Raw genomic sequence first — 22,053 nt, 5'->3', positions numbered from 1 at the left:
AAAACTCTCTCCAATATGATATATTCACATTATAATGCATGATCTGTAGATAAAAGGCTGTAGATTTGCATAAAATTACTTTATTTTGTTGGAGTTTGTTGTTGTTTTTAAACGACTCACTACCGTGTGCTTGCTAGATCATCACACACACATCACAGGGACTATGAATCGACATCAAACCCACAATAACTGGAATATAAAACTGAAACAAAGGAACAAATCGCACTAGGATTTGTGCGCTCGACATTTCTTCGCTTTGTGACGTGAACTTATAAATGCGCACTTATGCAGCGCGGCGCTGCACACATAGAGTCACCATGTTGCTTTGAGCACATCATTCTGCACCCGCGATGCGCATACACGCTGTGTGCGCTCTGTTTTTCATGTTATCATGGGTTTGAGCACTGAAATATTATTAAAAGCCAATATATTTTGTTATACCTAGCCTGCTCAATACATTTAAAATAAGCATAATTTAATTGTATATTATTTATTTGTAGTGTTGGTTATATATGCACTTCTGAATTCTTGACATTAATATATAATTGTAAAATTGCGAAATGTATGATTGCCTGATTGAATTTTATAAGAGAACTAATAGTAATTTGTTTTTTATTAACATATTTAGATTTTATAAAATTACTGTGCAGATTTTTTCAAGAATTACTTTTTGCTGCTGATTTATACACTCATTAAGTTTATTAAAAATTCTTAGTACATTTATGTAATATTTAAAGGTGTTAACTGTAATCTTACACTGCAAAATAATAACTTAAAAAGGATTAAATTCATCACAATTATGTAAGTATCTGGAAATTTGCCGTGGAGCGAGGGCCCTTATATATATATATATATATATATATATATATATATATATATATATATATATATATATATATATATATATATCATTATATATAATATATATTAGTAGGGCCCTACTAATATCATTAGTAAGCTAACATTAAATATAACACAATAAACCAAAGTATATCAGTAGGAGTTTCCTTAAGTCTTTCTGATAGTTTTCTACAGGCCGGTTTACTACAACAGTAGAATACAATTCTGAAATTATGGTTTATAGTTTTGGTGTGCCACCCCAAGATTTTAAGTGGCCCCATCTGGCCACCCCTATGAACAATTTCTGGAGGCGCCACTGACCCTGACGTGCACCTCTCCAGAAATGTAACAATGCGTCAATTCTACGTGTACCGCAAGCGCTGTGATTGCTAGAACCGCTCCCCGGGATTCATGCATGCTCCCTCTGCATGTGTAATTGCGCGTCAAGGGGGACAACGACGCAGAAGTATAAATAAAAACCAACGCGTAGTCTATAGCGTAGAGGCTCTGACGTAGGTCCGACGCAGAATTATAAATCAGCCTAGAGTGAGGTGAAGTGGTCGAGCACAGGTGCAGCGACAAGCGGATGCGTTCCTGTGAAACTGTTGCGGTCATGCTCGCCTCACGCACGCGCCCGCGCCCTCCCGTTGCCGAAGTTGAATTGACGACGCGCAGCACAAATCATTGGAAGAGAGACTGATCCTCGGCTCGCTGTTTGTGAGTTTCCACAATCTAAATAGTTATCAGGACGTCATCAACAGAAGGGAATTCACATGGCAGAGCATCTCCGCTAAACTAAACGCAGGCCTATCAGGTAAAGTTATGTATAATTTTAATTTAAGTTAAAAGGCTACAGCTGCGTAGCGCACAGAAGCCGTTGCCATGGTTACTATCCATAGAGCGCCTGTCATTCACTCGCGGAGCACTGTCTCCCTTTCTGTTCACCTGAGAGAACCTGCCAAAGCCTCTCCACTGCTTGTTTGGGTGGGTTATGAACTGTGAGGTTGAAGATGCCCACCTGGGAGACTCCAGAATCTCTACAGACTTACTGATAATATATTTTTTTACTAAATACATTTCATAATTATGCATCTATCTGTGCATTCGTCCTTTAATCATAATAAGCTGATTTTAGACAAGACTTTATCACAAACTGAGCTCTTACTCGTAAAATCAGGTTTCTGTTGATGTCAGAGGACAGTGTCATCTTGTTTAATTTTTGCAAAACAGTTTATCTCAGAGAGGAAAGTAATTACCATGTTAACCTGACAGATGGAGGGGCGACGAGCAACACATGGAGAAAAAAATCACATCTTTGGACAGATGCAACACACACTCAATCAATTAACCAGGGCACGGTCAGGATGTGTGTGTTTCCATCTGCTGCTATTGTAAGAAAAACAGCTCTATTCACAAGCACTGAGCTGCTGTCTATAAATAGAGGCTATCTTCTCAGAAGCATCCTAAATTAAACAGAACCTTGTAAGTGACTGATTTGGAACACTCTATAGCAACTCTTTGTGTCATACTAATAGTGAGTTTGAGTTTGGCCCTTAAATGTTACTAAACTAATGGCACAATACTCTAATAAACATAAAACATTTTTTTTTTCTATTTGTTTATTGAGCTTATCAGATTAAATAAATAAATAAAAAAGACCTATAAATATAAAAAAAGACCTTGGTGTAGCAACTTGTCTTTTGGAAATCATATTTTATATGTTACAAAATCAGCCTTTCTTCCACCACAGAAGCATTGCTAAGCTACGGAACATGCTATCTGTTTCAGATGCAGAAAAGTTAGTTAATGCATTCATGACCTCTAGACTGGATTACTGCAATCTATTACTAGCTGGTTGTACTGCATCCTCAATAAACAAGCTACAATTAGTTCAAAATGCAGCTGCTAGAGTTCTTACCAGGTTAAGAAAATATGCTCATATAACACCAATTTTATCATCTGGTTTATCATTAAGCTTCCATATCAATTATAAAGTCTTGCTAAAGACCTATAAAGCCCTAAACAGTTTAGCTCCTGTGTATTTAACCAATCGTCTATCTCCATACAATCCATCACGCTCTTTAAGATCACAAAACTCTGGGAATCTGGTAGTACCTACAATATCTAAGTCCAGTAAAGGAGGGAGAGCATTTTTTCATATTTGGCTCCTAAACTCTGGAATAGCCTTCCTGATAATGTTAGAAGCTCAGACACACTCTCCCAGTTTAAATCTAGATTAAAGACGCATCTATTTAGCAAAGCATTCACATAATGCATCTCATAACCTTGTACTCCAGTTATATCAGATCAAATGCACGTGATTATCTTTTCTTAAAGGGACACTTCACCCATTTGCATTAAGCTTTGTATTGTTAGAAACCCAGTCATATATTATAATGATCGTGGATTTTTCCTTTATTCTTTTTATTATATAGTGAAGAGCAGCTGAGGCTGATGGAGGAACAGGAGGCGGCTGTGGCGGCTGAGGCGGCTGCTGCGGCTTCTGCAGCCGAGTCAGAAGACCTGCCTGTCGCGGACGAGGAGCCCGGACTGGCTCGAGCTGGGCGGACTGAAGCGGACGAGGAGCCCGGACTGGCTCGAGCTGGGCAGACTGCTGGTGCCTGTGCTCTCGCTGTGCGCTACGGACACAGATAGAGTCCGTCTGCTGCAGAGAATTTCAACGATGGCAATTTCTCCTGGACGAAATCTCTGAATCAGACGAGCACACGAACGTTTGTGTTGTGATGTGAACCATCCTAGTTTTGCACCGCATATGTTCTGACTGAACATCCAGGTATCATGCAATAATTCACCATATATAAAGAAATACAAACGAGGAGTAATTCACTAATGAGTTTGCCAATGTAACGGGGTTCGTTGTAGTGTGAAGAATAAGGCGGGAACCGGCAAACATTTAAACATTTTAATAGTAAAATAAACAAATACAAAACAAAAGTATAAGCCAGCAGCCCCTCACTGCTGGCCACACACAACAGAAACAAAACACAACATAAAATCAGGCCTGTTCCTCTCTCGATCTGCCCTGTCGTTGCTCCTTTTATGCTTCTGCTCCTCAGTGAGAGATGCGAGAGAGACCGGTACGTCTCACAGGTGTCGTTCATTATCACTCACGCCACCGGCCTCGCGCCGTCCTCTCACGTCCCTCGTCCTGCTCGCCACAGCCAACTAACTAGAAATTTTGTGTGAAATGAATTTCTAACTCTGGTGGCAGCTAACGTTAGCCTTGTAGACGGAAGAGTGATTTATCTGATGTTTGCGCTGTTCTGGATTAGTGGGAGTGGCTTGCGGAGCTGTGCAATGTGGTGCATTGTGGGAGTTGTTGTCTTACATACAAATGTGCCCTAAAGTTATTTTCTGTCTTTTCTCGGTCAAGAGGGTACCGAATTCAAAATTTCTTTTACATTTCGACTACATATATGACCCACTTTCAATAAAGATTAATGTTGAAATGGGTGAAGTGCTCCTTTAATATTATGAACAGCGGCTATATTAATTATTTTCCATTTGCTTTTCTGTTTTATCTCGACTCGGGATGCCCATACGAGGTAACTAGAGAGTATGTCAGCTCCAGTTTGGATCCAGCCTCTTATGAAGACTTCAGATGCCCAACATCTATGAAGAGACGACGCCAACTCCTGAGAGAACTTCAGATGCCCCAACACCTGCATTGTAAACCCCAATGTTGTCATTAATAAAGAAATCAAGTTATCATAACTTAACATTACTTAAAGCAAGTTTTGGCATACAAAATTAAATAGGTTAGTTTAATGTACTCATTTGGCAGCAAAAATCGTTCAAATTAAGATTTTGGGCCCTATTTTAACGATCTGAAACGCAAGTGTCAAAGCGCAAAGCGCAAGTAACTTTGTGGGCGGATCCCGGCGCTGTTGCTATTTTCCCGGTGGGATAAATGCCTCTTGCGCCTGGCGCAAATCTAAAAGGGGTTGGTCTGAAGTAGCTTCATTATTCATAGGTGTGGTTTGGGCGTAACGTGAAATAAACCAATCAGAGCGTCATCTCACATTCCCTTTAAGAGCAGACGCGCTTGTTCTAAAGCGGATTCCTATTATAACGGCGGATTTGCCAGGCGCGCGCCAGGAGCGGTTCACAGCCGAGGAGAGCAACGTACTCGCCAGGGCCGTAAAACACAGAGAAGTGACCTTGGGGATGGAGAAACCAACCCAAATTAACTTCTGTTAAACAGGCGTATGATAATTTGGGTAAATGTGTAAGCTACATGTATGCTTTTATAATAAATTGTCTATCTATCTATCTATCTATCTATCTATCTATCTATCTATCTATCTATCTATCTATCGTAATAATGTATGATTTGCAAAAATGAAAACTGCTGCTAGATGAGAGAATCAACGTGTATGCGCGTTGTGCACACGCTACATTGATTATGGCCAAGCATGCGCCCTTAAAATAGCATAATGAACAACGCGCAACGCGCCACTGACTTTAGACTAGTTTTTTCTGGTCAGTGGCGCAATTGTTTTATAGAACAGCAAAATAGCATGAGGGAAAGTTTGCGCCGGAACACGCCTCCTCTTTGCGCTGAACCGCCCCGGGGAGCGCAAGTGTATTTCTTAGTTAACCGACGTGTGTCTGTGGAGGGAAAAGTCCGCTTTGCATGGGTGCAAAATAGGAATGATACGTGTGTCAGTGTACAAAGTCATTTGCGCCGAGTGCAAGATAGGGCCCTTTAAGTGTTATGAACTAAAAATTTTAATTTGTTTAAATTATTTGGTATGTCTGTTTAATATGATTGGTAGTGCCTGAAATTCTGTCTTGACAACCCCGCTGATTGGTCGATATACAAGTCTGTATTTTTTTGGTCATCGTGAATTTGCTGAAGCAGGGGGGGGGGGGGGGGGGTGGTTTCATTTCGGGGTTAAATTTGACATTGGACATTTCAGTGAAACTTATGGTATATCACGCACGGACATTTCAGGCCTCGCATTTGGAGCTGAATCACACGAGACTTTCAATTCCTGATGCCTCTAAATTGAATCTTTTTTTAACCGACTACTGTCTCGACTCTTGAGCCTGTTCTTTCCCCTCCCCCGCAGCCTCACTGACTGCAGTTCTTGCCCGGTATTTACTGAGACTGAGAAAACGTAAATGGTAAGTGTGAATTCATAAAACTATTTTAAATAACATGTTTGCCAGAACATAACATCAAAATTTGTTCAATATTGTAACAGTTTTTTCAAAATTGTATTTTCTAGCCCGACATTGTTTTCGAGCCGTTTATTCCCGCTCCTGCTCCATTGAAATCTTGCGCGCTGACAGTGTCCGGTATTTACTGTGAGATTTACATCAGACGAAGGTAAGTGTGAATTCATAAAATCATGAAATTGTATGTAATGTCGTAAATAACGTGTTATTTTAATATTGTAAATAACATGTTTACCATATCAGAAAGGCAAAGTTTTTCAATGTCATATTTTTTTCTGAACCGTATTTTCTAGCCCACTGCCTTCAGTTACTGCATGCGCTGACAGCGCCCTGTGTTTTCAGAGATTTATATCAGACGAAGGTAAGTGCAAATTCATAAAACCTTTTTAAATAGAGTATTTACCAAAACATAAGATTAAGTATTGTTGATTTAAATTGAGTGCGTTTAGGTTGTAAAATTAGTCTAGCTATCTTAGCTAGTTTGGTAACTGCTAACTGGTACTTAGCAACTGCTACATACATTTCTAAGAAGTAAGCTATTAGTTAAATATTCACGTTTATTAATTAATGTTAGCCAAGCTAGTGTGTTTGAGTTATTAATCTATTCCCTTTTGACAAATCACAGACACTTTCTTCTGAACTGTCCTCAGAGGCTTCAAATACAGTACTGAAGGAAGAACTACAGCATACTTTTGAATCATGTGAGGCAGACAAGGCAGAAAAGGTGTTTCAGCAACGTACTTAAAAATATATAATATTTGCTAAAGTGCAGTGTAAATTTTACTCAGTTTGTTTGTTTCAATGTTCTAGTAAGTGTAGAAATCTAAAATGTACTTAGTTGTATTATGATGAAATTTACTGTGTATATATCGTCCCCTTGGAATTATAAGGTTCTATCTGCGTTCTGAGCAGTTTTGAGATATTGAGCTTCAAAGTTTTTGCATTACATATAGGAAAATTTATATGGGGAACAAGTTTCTTTCAAACATGAAAATAACAGGGACCCTAAATGTATTCTAAATATACAATATCAAAATCCTCTCAAATTTGTAAATGTTTTTTTTTGGAATGGGTCAAACGCAGATAGAACCTTCTAATTCTAAAAAAACACTTTTCGCTTAGAATTATAAGGTTCTATCTGCCAAAACATTATTTGAACATTAAATATAAAATTAATGTTGTAACAATGTCTCAACATGTGTTAGAAAGTAAAATTTTATCCTTTCTATGACATTTATTTCATATTTTTTAGCACTTCCATGTATTTAGGACATTTCAAATTAAGCAAGGTAGGTCTAAATATTTTGTCCAGTGCAGAATCTTAATTTTCGTTACCAATTTGGTGGGTAATTAAACACATTATTGCAGAAATTGTTACTTTAATCTTTCTTTTGTTTAGACAGAAAGCAGCTACTGTAATACATCTGAGCAGGACTTTATTCCAGCTAAAGTGGGCCAGGTGAAATGGCTTTCTCTCTAGACATCAGTATGGCTGAAATAACATGCTAACGTTTATTGTTGTAATTAAGACCCCATCAATGAAATTGTTAACTATTTGACCTTTAAGGCTTAAAATTGTAAAAATTAAGACATTTCAAGACTTTAAAAACTACAAGAAAATCGACATGCTTCAGCAAATTAATTCATAAAGTTTAATAATCATTGAAAAATTATTCACTGACTATTATGATCACAAAAAATGTCAGACTAATTTTTTAATCACACACACACACACTCTCTCTCACTCACACACACACAGTCACACACTCTCTCTCACTCTCACACACACACACACACACACACACACACACACACCAACACACTTTCACACACACACACACACACACACGCGCGTGCGCACACACACACACACACTTTCACACACTCGCACACACAGTCACACACACACTTTCACACACTCGCGCACACACACTTGCATGTTAAATGTTTTTTTTAAATATTCAATTTACCCACCGCATATTTGTATAATTCAGATAATAATAACTATAATAATAATAGTTATTAATAATAACCTCATTGATAATTAATAATAATAACCAATACACTATAAAGAAAATGGCCAAATTGAAGCCACTTCATAACACTACACAATTTAGTGAATATTTAATTTACTGTAAATGTATAGCATTATGCCTTTATGGGGTTTCTTTTTGTCTTCAAGGAAAAAGCCTGCGACATGCCATATAAAGTTGATTCTGATTGGTCCTCTTCTGTGCATTCGAAGTGCTGATTGGCTCACGCAGATAGAACCTTATAGAGCCAAGTTAGAGTTCGATTTTGTAGATAGAACCTTTTTGTTTTTTCAATAAAAAGTCCCACAATGGACACAATTTAAAAAAACACATCACATAATGTAAATAAGTTGTCACAGAATAAGAATATGTGAATAACTCAATTTTGACAAAAATGTCAGATAGAACCTTATAATTCCAAGGGGACGATATATGACTGTTCACTTTAGAGGGAACTCGCGCTGCGTCGATGACGCTTTGGGAACGCCCCGCGTGATTACGTCTGAAGCACGTATGTCAACTAGTCCAATGGAAATGAGCGTCACGGGCGGATGACGTCATGACCAGGAAAGGATAAAAGCACATCCGGTGCAACAGGCGCTAGCTTTTGTGCCTCAGAAAGTTTATTTATTGTTTGTCTGTCACATCCTATCTAAAGTATGGCGAAACAGTTATTCAAGTCGTGTGCTTCTCCCTGCCCTCGTTTCCTTATGGGTGGGGATACACATGAACTTTGTGTAATGTGTTTGGGAGTGGAGCATGCTATGTCAGCCTTCGAGGGGGCTGACTGTCAGCATTGGGAGCTGCTAGCGCTCCGCATTCTCCGCTCCCGCCTGTCACTGTTTGATCGAAGTGGTCAGGCTCGTATTCCTGGGGAACGCAAATGGATCTCGGAATCGGAGACGGGCTCTGCCTTATCTCCTCCCTTACCCGGGGAATCCAGCGCTCTCTTGCCTGTGTCGGAAGCCTGCCCTGCGACTTCTTCCGCCCGGGGAGAGAGCCCAATGCTTCGGTGATCTAGCTCTGAGGAGGTAGATGTACTGAGCGTTGGAGAAAGTGACACAAACATTAGGGAAGAGGATTCTCCATCTCTTTCCCCGGCATATGAGGAGCTTGTGGAGGTGATAACTCGCGCTGTAGACAAATTAAAGATTGAATGGCCAGCCGAGAGAAAAGGTGCTCGTCCCAAAAACACTTTTTAACCTCTAAATTGTCATCTCCATCACGGGCCCTTCCATTTTTTCCCGATCTACATAGTGAGCTATGTGGATCGTGGAATAAACCATACTCTTCCCATTCTTCAGTCCCCAGGTGCATACATATTAAGATATATAAGGGGACTGAGGGAACATGGTTTTGGGTCGATGCCCCCGGCTGAACAGACGCGAGCTATCTGTCTCCCGGTTCAGCATCGTCCCTGAAGGTTCCCATGTTGCCCACTAAACCTTTAAAAACAACATCTAATTTAGTGGGCAAAGCTTATCCAGCAACAGGGTAAGCCGGAGCCTGTCTTCACACTACGGCAGTACTTCAAGCCTATCAGGCAGACCTGTTGGGGGATCTGGATAATAGTGACGGAGTGGGTTCGGACGAAATTTGAGAACTTAGTCAGGCCACAGATCTATCTCTCAGGGCTATGAAGGAGACCGCTCGTGCTATTGGCCGGTCTCTGGCAGCCCTAATAGCTACTGAGAGGCACCTCTGGTTAAATCTAGCAGAAATAAAAGACAAAGATCAGGCGTTTCTGTTAGATGCTCCAATTTCTCCTACTGGTCTTTTTGGCGAATCAGTAAACACAGTCGTTGAAAGATTTCAAGAAGCTAAAAAACAATCAGAGGCTTTCAAGAAATTTCTCCCTCGCCGGGTCCAGCCCCCTGGGGATGCTGGGCGTGAGCATCCCCAGCCGAGCTCCTCATTTCGTGCAAAACAGAAAGAGAGTGTCGCGTCTCGTGTCCCTCCTAATAAGTCATGGGGGCCGAGTCGACACTCTCAGCCGAAGTCTTCTAAGCCAAAGCCGGATCTGAGGACTGTTCTTATGGTTAAGAAGGCTTCGGCTCATAAGAGGTCCTGACGCCACGTGCTTCAGACCATTGAGGACAGCCCCAACCGGGGTGGAGCGGTGTTCACCTAAGTATACGGTGTCCGTTCCACTTCGGGGTCCTCAGGGGACCGTTCTGCCAACCCCGCCACCCTTGGTGCCTCTGGGTGCAGCGGTCTCCAGCGAGTTCCTGGCTCAGCGTCAACTCAACATTGCGTCAGACTCGAGCCCTCTGAGGGGGGTTCAAAAACAGTCAGTTCGGTTGTTTCCTGCCAGGATGCTTCAGGTCACCGAAGTGGCTGTTACAGTAACACCAGAGGCCAGTCTCGAGAGACTGGTACCCTTAGTAGATTTTCTGACAGAGTGGAAGAATCTGCCGAATATATCTCCATGGGTCCTGCAGATAATAGAGGGGTTACAGAATCCAGTTTGGTTCTCCCCCACCTCGTTACAACGGGGTGCTACTCACATTAGTACATCTCAAACAGGCTCTGGTAATGGAGCAAGAAGTAGAGTCTCTATTAACAAAGAGAGCTATAGAGCACGTGTACTCGCCCAACAGAGAATAGGGGTTTTACAGCCGCTACTTTATTGTTCAAAAAAAGGATGGGGGGCTGCGTCCCATTTTAGATCTTCGTTTGTTGAATCATGCAGTCAAGAAACTCAAGGTCAAGATGCTCACACTCAAACAGATCGTGACTCAGACCGAGGACTGGTTTGTCACGATAGATCTAAAAGACGCATACTTCCATGTCTCCATCCTCCCTCCGCACAGGAAGTTCCTGAGGTTTTCTTTTGGGGGCAAAGAATACCAATATTGGGTACTTTCTATTCGGTCTAGCTCTATCACCCTGCACGTTCACGAAGTGCATAGATGCAGCTCTGGCCCCGCTCAGGCTGCAGGGCATACGCATTCTGAACTACATCGACGACTGGCTGATTCTGGTGGAATCAGAGCACTTAGCGGTTCGGCATCGAGATGTCGTCCTCGCTCACATGAAGAAAATTGGGTTGAGACTCAATGCCAAGAAGAGTGTGCTTTCTCCACTACAGAGAACCAGTTTCCTTGGTGTGGTATGGGATTCAGTCACGATATGAGCCGTCCTATCACCCGCTCGTGTAGCTGCTATCCTCACAGCCATGAAAGAGCTAAAGCTAGGCCAGTCATGCATTGTGAAACAGTTCGAGAGACTGTTAGGCCCCATGGCAGCGGCGTCCAATGTGGTACCCTTTGGTCTGCTGTACATGATACCTTTGCAGTGGTGGCTCAGGACCAGAGGGTTCTCCCCGAGGGGAAACCCACTTCGTATGATCAAGATCACGCGGCAGTGTCTCCGCACCTTGATTATATGGAGGAAACCGTGGTTCCTTTCCCAGGGTCCGGTGCTGGGAGCTTTTTACCATCTAGTTGCTATCTCGACAGACGCTTCCCTCACCGGCTGGGGAGCGGTAATGGAAGGCCGCTCAGGTCAGGGTCTGTGGAGGAGTCATCATCTTTCTTGGCACATAAACTGCCTGGAGATGATGGCAGTCTTCAATGCGTTGAGACATTTCCTTCCAGACCTGAGGGACCATCATGTGCTTGTCCGTACAGACAACACATCGGTGGTCTCTTACATACATTGTCAGGGGGGTCTGCTTTCGTGTCCACTCTGCAAACTGGCGCACCAGATCCTCCTGTGGTCCCTAGGGAAAATACTCTCTCTGAGGGCAGTGTATATCCCAGGGTGCCAGAATATAGGAGCAGACACCCTGTCGAGGCAGGGGCTGAGGCCAGGGGATTGGAGACTCCACCCCAAGACGGTGGAGCAAATATGGGAATTTTACGGTCAAGCAGAAGTGGATCTGTTCGCTTCTCAGTACACGACGCACTGTCCACTATGGTTCTCCCTCACTCACCCAGCCCCCCTGGGGCTGGACGCTATGGTGCAGACGTGGCTGAGGCTACGTCTGTACGCATTTCCCCCTGTTGCTCTGCGCCCAGGAGTTCTGGAGAGAGTCCGCCAGGACGGAATAAGTCTACTGCTAGTAGCACCATGCTGGCCGAGTCAAATTTGGTTTGCGGACCTAATTCATCTCCTCGACGGCCCTCCCTTGGAGATCCCGATCAGGAGAGACCTTCTGTCTCAGGCAGGGGGCACAATACTTCACGCCCGGCCAGAGATTTGGAAACTATGTGTTTGGCCTCTGAGGGGGCCCAACTCATAGAGAGTGGTCTCTCAACTGAGGTTGTTGAGACCATCCTAAGCTCCAGAGCTCCAGCTACAAGAAAATTATATGCACTAAAGTGGAGAGTTTTCACCTCTTGGTGTCACCAGCATCAATGGGATCCAGTTAACTGTTCAGTTATTACAGTACTTGAGTTTCTGCAAGATCGCTTTGCATCAGGTTTATGTCCATCCACCTTAAAGGTCTACGTGGCGGCCATTGCGGCTTTCCACGCCCCGCTGGGTAGTACATCATTGGGTCGAGACCCCCATATCATATGTTTCCTTCTTGGTACCTTGAGACTGAGGCCTGTAACTTGCACTAGGGTGCCGGCTTGGGACCTGGTAATAGTTTTGGAAGGCCTGTCAGGGGTTGCGTTCGAGCCTCTAGAGTCGGTTTCAGAGAAATTTCTGACATTCAAGACTATCTTTCTTCTAACTATTTCGTCTCTCAAAAGAGTCAGAGACCTTCAGGCCCTTTTGGTTTCTCCCACCTGCCTTGAGTTTGCACTCGGGATGGTCAAGGCATTCTTATACCCTAAACAGGGATACGTCCCTAAGATGCCGACCAATATTCCTAGGCCTATTGTGCTGCAGGCTTTCTGTGCTCCTCCGTTTGCTTCTTCGGACTAGGGAAAACTGAATCTCTTGTGTCCAGTGCAGGCACTAGATACTTATCCCTGAGAAGGGAACGAGCCGCTGCGTTGCCCTGCCATACTTCCTGCATCCCTGTGATCGACTTTGCTTCGGCTCTCAAAGCTAGCGCCGGTTGCACCGGATGTGATTTTATCCTTTCCTGGTCATGACGTCACCCACCCGTGACGCTCATTCTTTCCATTGGACTAGTTGACATAACGTGCTTCAAACGTAATCATGCAGGGGCATTCGCAAAGTGTCATCGACGCAGCGTCTCGTTCCCTTCTCAGGGAACTAGGGTTACAGACGTAACCTGAGACGTTTTTAGGCCAGGTGGTAAATGCTGCCATTCTTCTCGAATACTGTTGCTCTTTAAAGAACCAGTCATCAATCAGGTAACATAGACAGAAAGAGTTTTTGTTTGAATACCATTCAGTTACCCAAGTTAACTTGTATTTTATTCAGTTACTGAAACGACAAGAAAGCACTTTGACTTGCTTTGATCATTTCCATTCTTGTTGCTTTCCAACTAACAAAATTGCATTGTATTATTACATTTTTATTATTATATGTCATGTTGCATTACTCTAACCTGTACTTAAACAATGAGAAATGGAAGCTTTAGCGTAAGTTCTGCCAGGAAGACTCAATTGCTACGTCACTTATTACCTTCTCATCTATCCAATCGTGTCTAATACTTGCAGTATAAAAGACCAGTACTTACACATGTTTGAGTTCGCAGATGCTGACGCTTTCATTCATGCTCTCGTTCAGTTGCCAGCCAACATGTTTCAGGACACGCATATTGTTTACAATTATCGAGATCCGACAATGTCCCGCCGTATCTCCTGCTGCATGTCGAGGTTCCTGCGTTCAGTGTCGCATCTCCCCGCAAGCACAGCGGTCTTCGGAGAGTTTTTGATCAGCCAAGGCCTCTCATGAGAAGTTCTGCTCATTTAGGCCTAAAACACCATTGGTAACCCATCAGTTTCCATTTTTACGTAATCTAAAGCCACAACAGCGTCAGCTCAGCCAGGATAATCCGGCAGGAAGAGAACTGCAATGTCATCCTCAACTTGTCCACCAAAAGAACCTCGCTGTCTGCACGGTGCCATTTATCCCGCAGATCACCGATCCACCGACACGAATCAACAACTCTGCAAGTCACGAGACGATCTTCTCTTACTGATTTCAAGTTCAAGCTCCACTTCCAAGGCTTTCAAGTCGGTTTTTCAAGTTTTTGGTAGGCGCTTCTACCAGCCACTGTTAATATGTCCCCTCTACATGATTAAACTTCATTCAGGTAAGTATTTCTCCGTTGCTTCCTACACCAGCGGCTGAGTTCAAATTGGTGTCCACGATGACGTGGCGTGATCTGATAATTACGGCTGATCTGCAGGCTGCAGAGGGGCCGGATAACTCACCTTAATGCTCGTAGCAAGTGTAAGCAAAGTTTCGCGTTACCGATATTCCACAGTTCAGTGGTAATCTAATAATATCAGCGTTGTCAATACCACGCTCTCATTGGCAGTTTGCTAATACCCACTAACAACTGCGTAACTGATTAGAAATCAAATAAGCTTAAGAGTACTTAAGAGCTTTATGCATATGCAATATCACGGGTCGCGCTCTTCATAACGTCTGCTCACTCATCAGAGTTTGGTTGCGTGTGTGTATATATATATAAAATAAAATTAAAAAAAGAGCTAAAGAGAGCAAGTTTGTCATTTGGCTGTTATGAATATACTGCAGTGGATATCTATACAATGGCAGTAAGTAACATATTTACATAAGTGTTGTAATTTCACAAACAACTATTTTTCACCATATTTAGGTCTACTTAAAATTTAATATTAAGGCGAGACACGGCAGGCAAAAACATTGATTTTTCATGCAGTGATCAGTTTTGAGATTTTGGGCTAGTTTACTCCTTCAATATGAATTCTTTCAAGCTGCTATAAAGAAAACGTTGAAAATATACATTAAGATGTTTATTTTATTACATTTTGTTTACTTGCGGCAGTAAATTTCTCCCGAATTTACCAAGAAGTTGCATTCCAACGCATCATGCCGCGTTCCGTCTGTTTACTGAAGTCTGTCATGAGCGGTATCGTTGTAAAGCTCTGAATCTCCTGCACAACGCTATGTAACCCAAATATGGGCATTTCCTTTCTATCAGTAACCAATCGTGAATGTCCAAAGGGTGATTTAAAGCTAATGACGAAATCTCATTGGCTATTGCTGGTTTCTGCTAACGTGATTCGCTCAGACGCATCACGTGGTGTACTCTGCCAATGTTAATTCATTGAGTTATTGCAGTTGTAGGCCTTATGCCTGCCATGTTATTAAATAATCAGTTTTCATGAGCTTGAAATATTATATATTATTATTACTAAGGGCCTGAGCATTTATTCTGTTTTTGAGCAATTTTTTTCCAATAGAAATGTATTAAATTCCCTACTTAAATCTTTAAATGCCTTTTTCTCAAAATGAGTTTTTTGTCATTCTCCAGTACAAATATCTCAGCCTATGTAGCACCTATGTACACCAAACTTTCCAGTTATACACTTAGCAGTATTCTGAATAGGGATGCTCATATTGACCGTTTAACCGTTAACCGAAAGTAAATTATTTGACCGATTAATACTATCAGTTAAACGGTTTAAGTTATTTTTATTTTATTTTTTATTTATTTTTTTATTTAGTTTGCTGCATGGTTAAAAAATACTATATAGCCTATATTTGTAAACTCACTGGGCGCGTCGACACGCGCAACCGCACGTGCCTAGAGACATATTTCACTGAGCAAGCAAAATGAAGCGAGCGAGCGAAAAGAAGTAGCCTACTGTGTGGGACCATCTCGACAGAAAGGGCGACGAAGTTACTTGCAAAATATGCTACGCGGTATTAAAATACAGCAGTAGTTACAAGTTAAATGCAAATATATCTTGCGAAGCAAACATCCACAAGCAAATGAAAGTCGCTTCACGAAGCTGGCCATTCTAGCGAGACGTTATCTCTGTATTCCCGGGACATCTGTGCCATCGGATCATGTGTTTTCGGCCGCGGGTCGAACTCAACAGGCTGCGCTCCAGACTAACCCCACATCATGTAGACATGTTACTTTTTTAAATAAAAACTAGACAATATGTGGATTGAGGTAGGCCTGCTATTTTTATTTGACGAAAAAACTTAGTCTGGAGGGGGAAAATTGCATTTTTTTCAAAGCTTCAAACGGATTCAGTGTTTTCTTTTTGTCATCTTAATTTGTTAACTATTTAAGAAATAAAATTAAAAAAAACATAAAATAGGCCTACACTATTTTATGTTTTTTATTTATTTTATTTTATTCTGTTGTCACTGTCAAGTGCGTGAAAATTGAATGTGAATCCAGGTTCTGTTGTTGATCTGCTCTGCTGTTTGCAAGTTAAAATAAACCCGTGGGGGGAAAAACGGGTCACAGACACTCAATTTTATTTTTATTTAAATTAATAGGCTATTATAATCTTATCAGTTAACGGTTAATAATCGGATAACGAGTGTCGGTTGTCGGTCGGGAAAATTAACCGAAATGAGCATCCCTAATTCTGAAGATATTTTTTATAGGGATTTGTTAATAAATCATTCCTGGCCTGATTTATGTGACATTTTAATTTAAAAAAATATGGTGAAAATAGATTTTTTAAGGCTATGGACAGTATATTTTGATTTCCTAGGTAATGAAAGCATATATCCTGAAATCCCTCAGAACTTTTTTTTCCATCTTGTGTGTGAACAAAATGAAAAAATAATTTTGCACCTGGCTTTATCATATGTTCAGATTTATCTACCGAAAATATATACAAAAGTGCGCATATTTAATGAGATAATGCCTAATTTGCATAATTAAACATACAAATTTCAAAAACTTATAATACATTTTTTATATATACTTGTGTAAGTAATCAACTGAGGAAGTTTCATGGTGATATCTATTATTTAAAAATGTTACCCTATTCACCTGTAGTGTCTCGCCTTAAGTCATTTAATACTTAACCCTCTGGGGTCGGCCGTCGCGCCGGCGCGACAAGCTCGTTTTTTTCCTTAATCAGTGCAAAAGAGAATCAAATTACTCTGTTGATTTTGATCTTACATATAAGTGTTGTACATCATTAGATCCTGTTAAGTGTCTATTTTTTTTATGGGTACTCACAAAAAAAACAAAGTGTTGTGCTTTTCGTCAAATAAAGAAAAATAAACCTGATGCGCGTTTTACCTTCTCTCTGTCAGTAAAGTCCATTCTGAAACACGTCCGAAAAATTAACTGTAACTCAGTCAATACTTGTCACAGAGATACGAGAGATTTCTCTTTATGAAGCTGAAATTCTCTTCTTTTAAATGAAGTAATTTATTAAAAAAAAATATTTCCAGTTTATGTAATCCGTTTGAAACCAATGAGAGGTACAGTTTTTTCGTTCTCCCTTCATTATCTTTAATTAGCTGAGGCCGCCACGCCCCCAGAGCTTTTCACATGGTAAATAGGTGATCTAACGTTATGCATCGCACACGCCCAGCAGCGATCAATGGCATAAAAACACGTTTCTTCATCAGATTCACTGATAGTTCATCGCGTTTTGAGAATGGCACGCTACTCCTTCAGATGATTCTGGACAGCGGGGAAGGATTCACCTTTTCCTCAGAGGAATTTGAAACTCGGACGACGAACGACTGCATTTTGAAGAACGAATTGACCCCGCCGAGGATACAAGTTCGGAGTAAGTTGTTTAGTGTTATATAATTTCTGATTATAGAGCTCAAATGAATTTTCAGACTATATTTTGCCTAGTTTTGGCCAGCTTTTGACATAGGAAAGATTACCTCACAGTCACAATATCCCTATACATAGGCCTATACGCTCGTGTAAACTTTTTAAATGTGATATTAGCCTACTACATATATATTTCACTCAGTTTTGAGATTAGTTTATGACACTGATTATCATGCTAAAATACTGCCTTATGCGTAATTTATTTTGTTTGCTAATAACTGCTTAGGTTATATAATGATTTAGTGAAATATATTTCAGCCTCCGGTAAAATATGTGATACTGTCTAAATACAATATATTATTTATGTATGAATTTTCAGTTAGGCTAACTGAAATAAAACCATGTCTATATTGTGAAGGGTAATCAACTTTAGCATGGGTGTGTTCACTTATTCTAACCACTGTGTGTGTGTATATATATATAATTAAATCGCAATTTTAACCAGAAAAATCTACAATGCATGCCCAAAGTCGTGCAGCCATATAGTTTCTCTTGATATCAGCATGTTCAAAGGTGTTTATTTTTTTTATTTTATTTTTTACAGTGAGAGATGCCACTGATGAGTCCTGCTGACTTCAACATTCAACAGTCTCTGTACATGAACATGGTAAAATGAAAAATCAAACACCTTGGAAATGACAGGTATGTACTATGTTTCAATGGCACAAAGTTGTGTGACTGTTCAAGCCTCTGTCTTTAGATCAGTGTGTTTACTAATGTGCTTTTTTGTCCTTTGTTGTGTATCTTTGGATTATGTTGTGTTGTAAATAAATCCAAACAATCTAAAAGCCATTCTTTTTTAAATCTCCTCATTCTTTGTGCAAGGCTCCTCGTAATGATAGGGCCTGATTGCACCTAATAGGGCCATTATGGGAGGGTCTTTGTCTTTCTCATGTGTAAAATGCATACATATTAATGAGAGATCATGCCCCTTCGCATAAAGCTTTCTGACACAAAACACGTCATTAAAAATGTAAAAATACTTTATTGTCTTATCTGAATGAGTAGTCAGGATGATTCTCAAATAGTTTTGGAGCAAATATTCTAGGGTATGTGATACAATTTTCAAAAGTCTTGTGAATACATAATCAATATGTGTTTTGTGGCCTTATTTCAGAAACTTTCATTTTTAGTTTTTTCAATAACCATGCATAAACAATATTCTCTCAAAAATACAAATATGTACATACATGTTGCTCACATATTATGGTAGCCCTGTTTGTGCTTAATAGAGTGTAATTACACCTGTGCCATTAATATGTTTATAAGCAACTGAAAAAAGCACAAATGTCAGGGCATGTCAAAACATCTCAAGGACCCCAAAAACACCTTAGACCCCAGAGGGTTAAAATTAGATCTACAACATTGGAAATGTGTACAATCGCCGTAATACTCAACCTTTCCTGGTGACTAATTAATCCACTGATATGTGTGATAGAAATAATTTATGTGAGGGGTATTTCCACATTAATGTACAGAGAAATGCAGACTAAGGATCAATGCAGCTGTGTGGCTCCGGTCAAAGGCCACATATACTTAGCAAAACTGCTAACTCAGTAGAACTAACAGTCATAGTTTTATCAAGTCAAACCAATCACCAGAACTAATCACTGAAGGAGACTCGAGTGACATTGTCTTTGCTCAACTGTATGATTTACATGTTCATGTATCATTCTATTCAGTCTCAACTGTTTGTGGCCAGCAATCTCACAGCCATGAATGGGGCTATTTCTGCAAAGAGCAACTTGGGAGCCATGTCAGACATATGCTGCACATCTGAGAAAAGGATTCCACGCTCAAAAGACAACAGATCAAGTATCACTTAGATTCCTCTTTCACATCCTGATCACAGCCGGTTGTTCCTTCCTCGTCTACAATTACGAAAATCGTAATTTAATATTTCTTCCATTCATAGATTGCTCGCAGGCATTCAAATTCACGCAAGTATTTTAATTATACTTATACCTAATTATTCAAGTCTGTTCACCATACCTTCTCTTTGTTTGCTACTTAAGGCATAGCCAAGTCCTCTAGTAAACCTCTGATAAACGCCTGCCAATCACATTGTATCACAAAGATATATATATAAAAAAAAAAAAAAGTGTATAATTGTGCCCTTTTCGCAGGATATGTATGGGTCTCCGGTGCAGGCACGTGCACACATAGACATCAAAGGGGGCTTGAGCACCTGCCCTTTTTATTCCTGGAGAGAAAGTGCCCTTTTTTCTGGGGTGCTTTATTTTTTATTTTTGAAAAATAATATATATTCCTGTTTGCGCACAGCTTCCCTGTCAAACAAATATATTTATTGAATAGTGTATCTAAATATCAGGCCAGGAGTTCTGAAGCGCTCCCTCTCTGAAGCGCCGATCAGAGTAAACGCGTCTGCTCTAGTGAGCGTTTGGACTTTGAGCCGAGCGGGATAAACAGTCCGTGAGGCGCGCGCGGTTCAAATGAGTTTCGTTCCGCTTTTGGCACATAATCGAACATTTATTGAACTCGATATTGATATCGAGTATTGACTCGAACTTGATATCGTTTTATCGAGAAAAATTATGTCGCGATAATGAATGAATGAGCATATCAATTTAAGACATGGCTAAATGTAATTTATGACCTTGTATGGAAAATCCGGACGTTTTTATGACTTTTTATGGCCTAAAATTCTTATTATTAAAGTTAATGACTTACATACATCAAGAGTCTTTCCCCCTGAAATGTAGAAATCTAAATTGGTGAATTTAGAAGAAATCTACAGATGCAAACAGATGGAGGATAGTAGGTTTAAAACAAACTCCATCTAAATGTGGATTTTGAAGGTTTTATTTGATGATGATAATACAGTCCTCCCTCAAATGTGAAACTAGGTCCATGTCACCATCAGGTGTATCAAATATATACTTGATTGAAACTAGTAGCATAGAAAACATGCACATTGTGGCATGGCTTCCTTTGCTGCTCTATAAACCTATGAATACTAAGGAGACCATGGTTTCTGTGTGAACTGATTATTTTGTAGACATCTTTAGAAAATGAAACAATTGCGTGAGTTTGAGGAAGATAAAATTAATTAACTTTTTTAATAATTTTTTTAAAATGTCAGTTATGTTAATATATTTTTTTGTAAAAAAAAAAAAAAAAAAAAACTAATTATGAGAAGTGCCCTTTTTTTTCACTTGAGCCCCTGCCCCTCAAAATGTCTGTGCACGTCCCTGCTCCGGTGTGTATGCGGGGTTTGGCTCGGAATGCCCCACAGATAATTTTGAATAGTATGCTGGAATGGTCATTTCGAGGGTGAGTAAGCATATCGTTTTTGTCTGTCCCTTTGGATGTGGTAGGGCTGCTGCTCCCGGCACAGGAGTCGGAGTTTTTAACAGCTCGTTTTGCAGCTTCGATTACCTCTCACCGACAATTTTAAAACTTTTAACTTTGTTCAACCGGAATCATACAAGATGGAGAGTCTCAAGAAGTGTCAACATATAGTCAACATTCCGAATGGTCGTTGATGAATTATGTAGCTCATGCGTAGCTATCTCTAGTCACTGATTAGCTTATCTGTCTCAATATTCTATAAATCATGTCCCGTGGGCAGGATCCATGTAAATTTAGGTTGTGATGCACTAACCAGGAGGAATGTCGTTAGCTCCTCTCAGCGCCGTTGTAGTCTTTAAAAAGCAATTCTTAAATGAATTTATCCCATTGCTTGAACTTTGAGTGTTTTAACCTTGCAGATGTTGGTTATGCTTAAACGGCAACATTACACTCTAAGTAAGTTAGAAAAGCAAAATCCATTCAACCCCCTTTTTATTACCTCCTGTTCGCAATGGTCTCTTTTCCTATTGTTATTCAGATTGTAGCTGTCAGTTACAGCGTTCATGGCTCATGCATCCAGGGGATTCACTCCAGGAGCTAAATAGATTTTCCCCATGGTCTTTTTCTGATTTACGTTTCTCACCTAATTTCTTTACTCTCTTTCTTAAGAACTCTAAGAATGAGTCTCAAGGCTCTGTATCACATTATCAATTTATAAATTAGGTCAAGGTCAAGGTCACTTTTATTTATATAGCACCTTAAAACAGCATTTCTGCTGACCAAGGTGCTTCACAAAAACACAAATTAGTAATAAATTCTGTCCCTTCTCATCTATGATTAATTCTTTAAATTCCCCTCCATTTATCCCAACTAACGGAGCACTTCTCTCTAAGCCTAGTTCAGGACTCATCAGTTTCTGTCCTCAAAAGCTGCAGTCTATCTCCCTCCCAGTATACTGGTTATTCCTTCAGGATC

This window comes from Rhinichthys klamathensis, unplaced genomic scaffold (assembly GCF_029890125.1).
Source record: "Rhinichthys klamathensis goyatoka isolate OS25496 unplaced genomic scaffold, OSU_Roscu_1.1 h1tg000042l_1, whole genome shotgun sequence".
Lineage (NCBI taxonomy): Eukaryota > Metazoa > Chordata > Actinopteri > Cypriniformes > Leuciscidae > Rhinichthys > Rhinichthys klamathensis.
The sequence above is the reverse complement of the archived record's forward strand: the minus strand, read 5'-3'. Positions refer to the sequence as shown.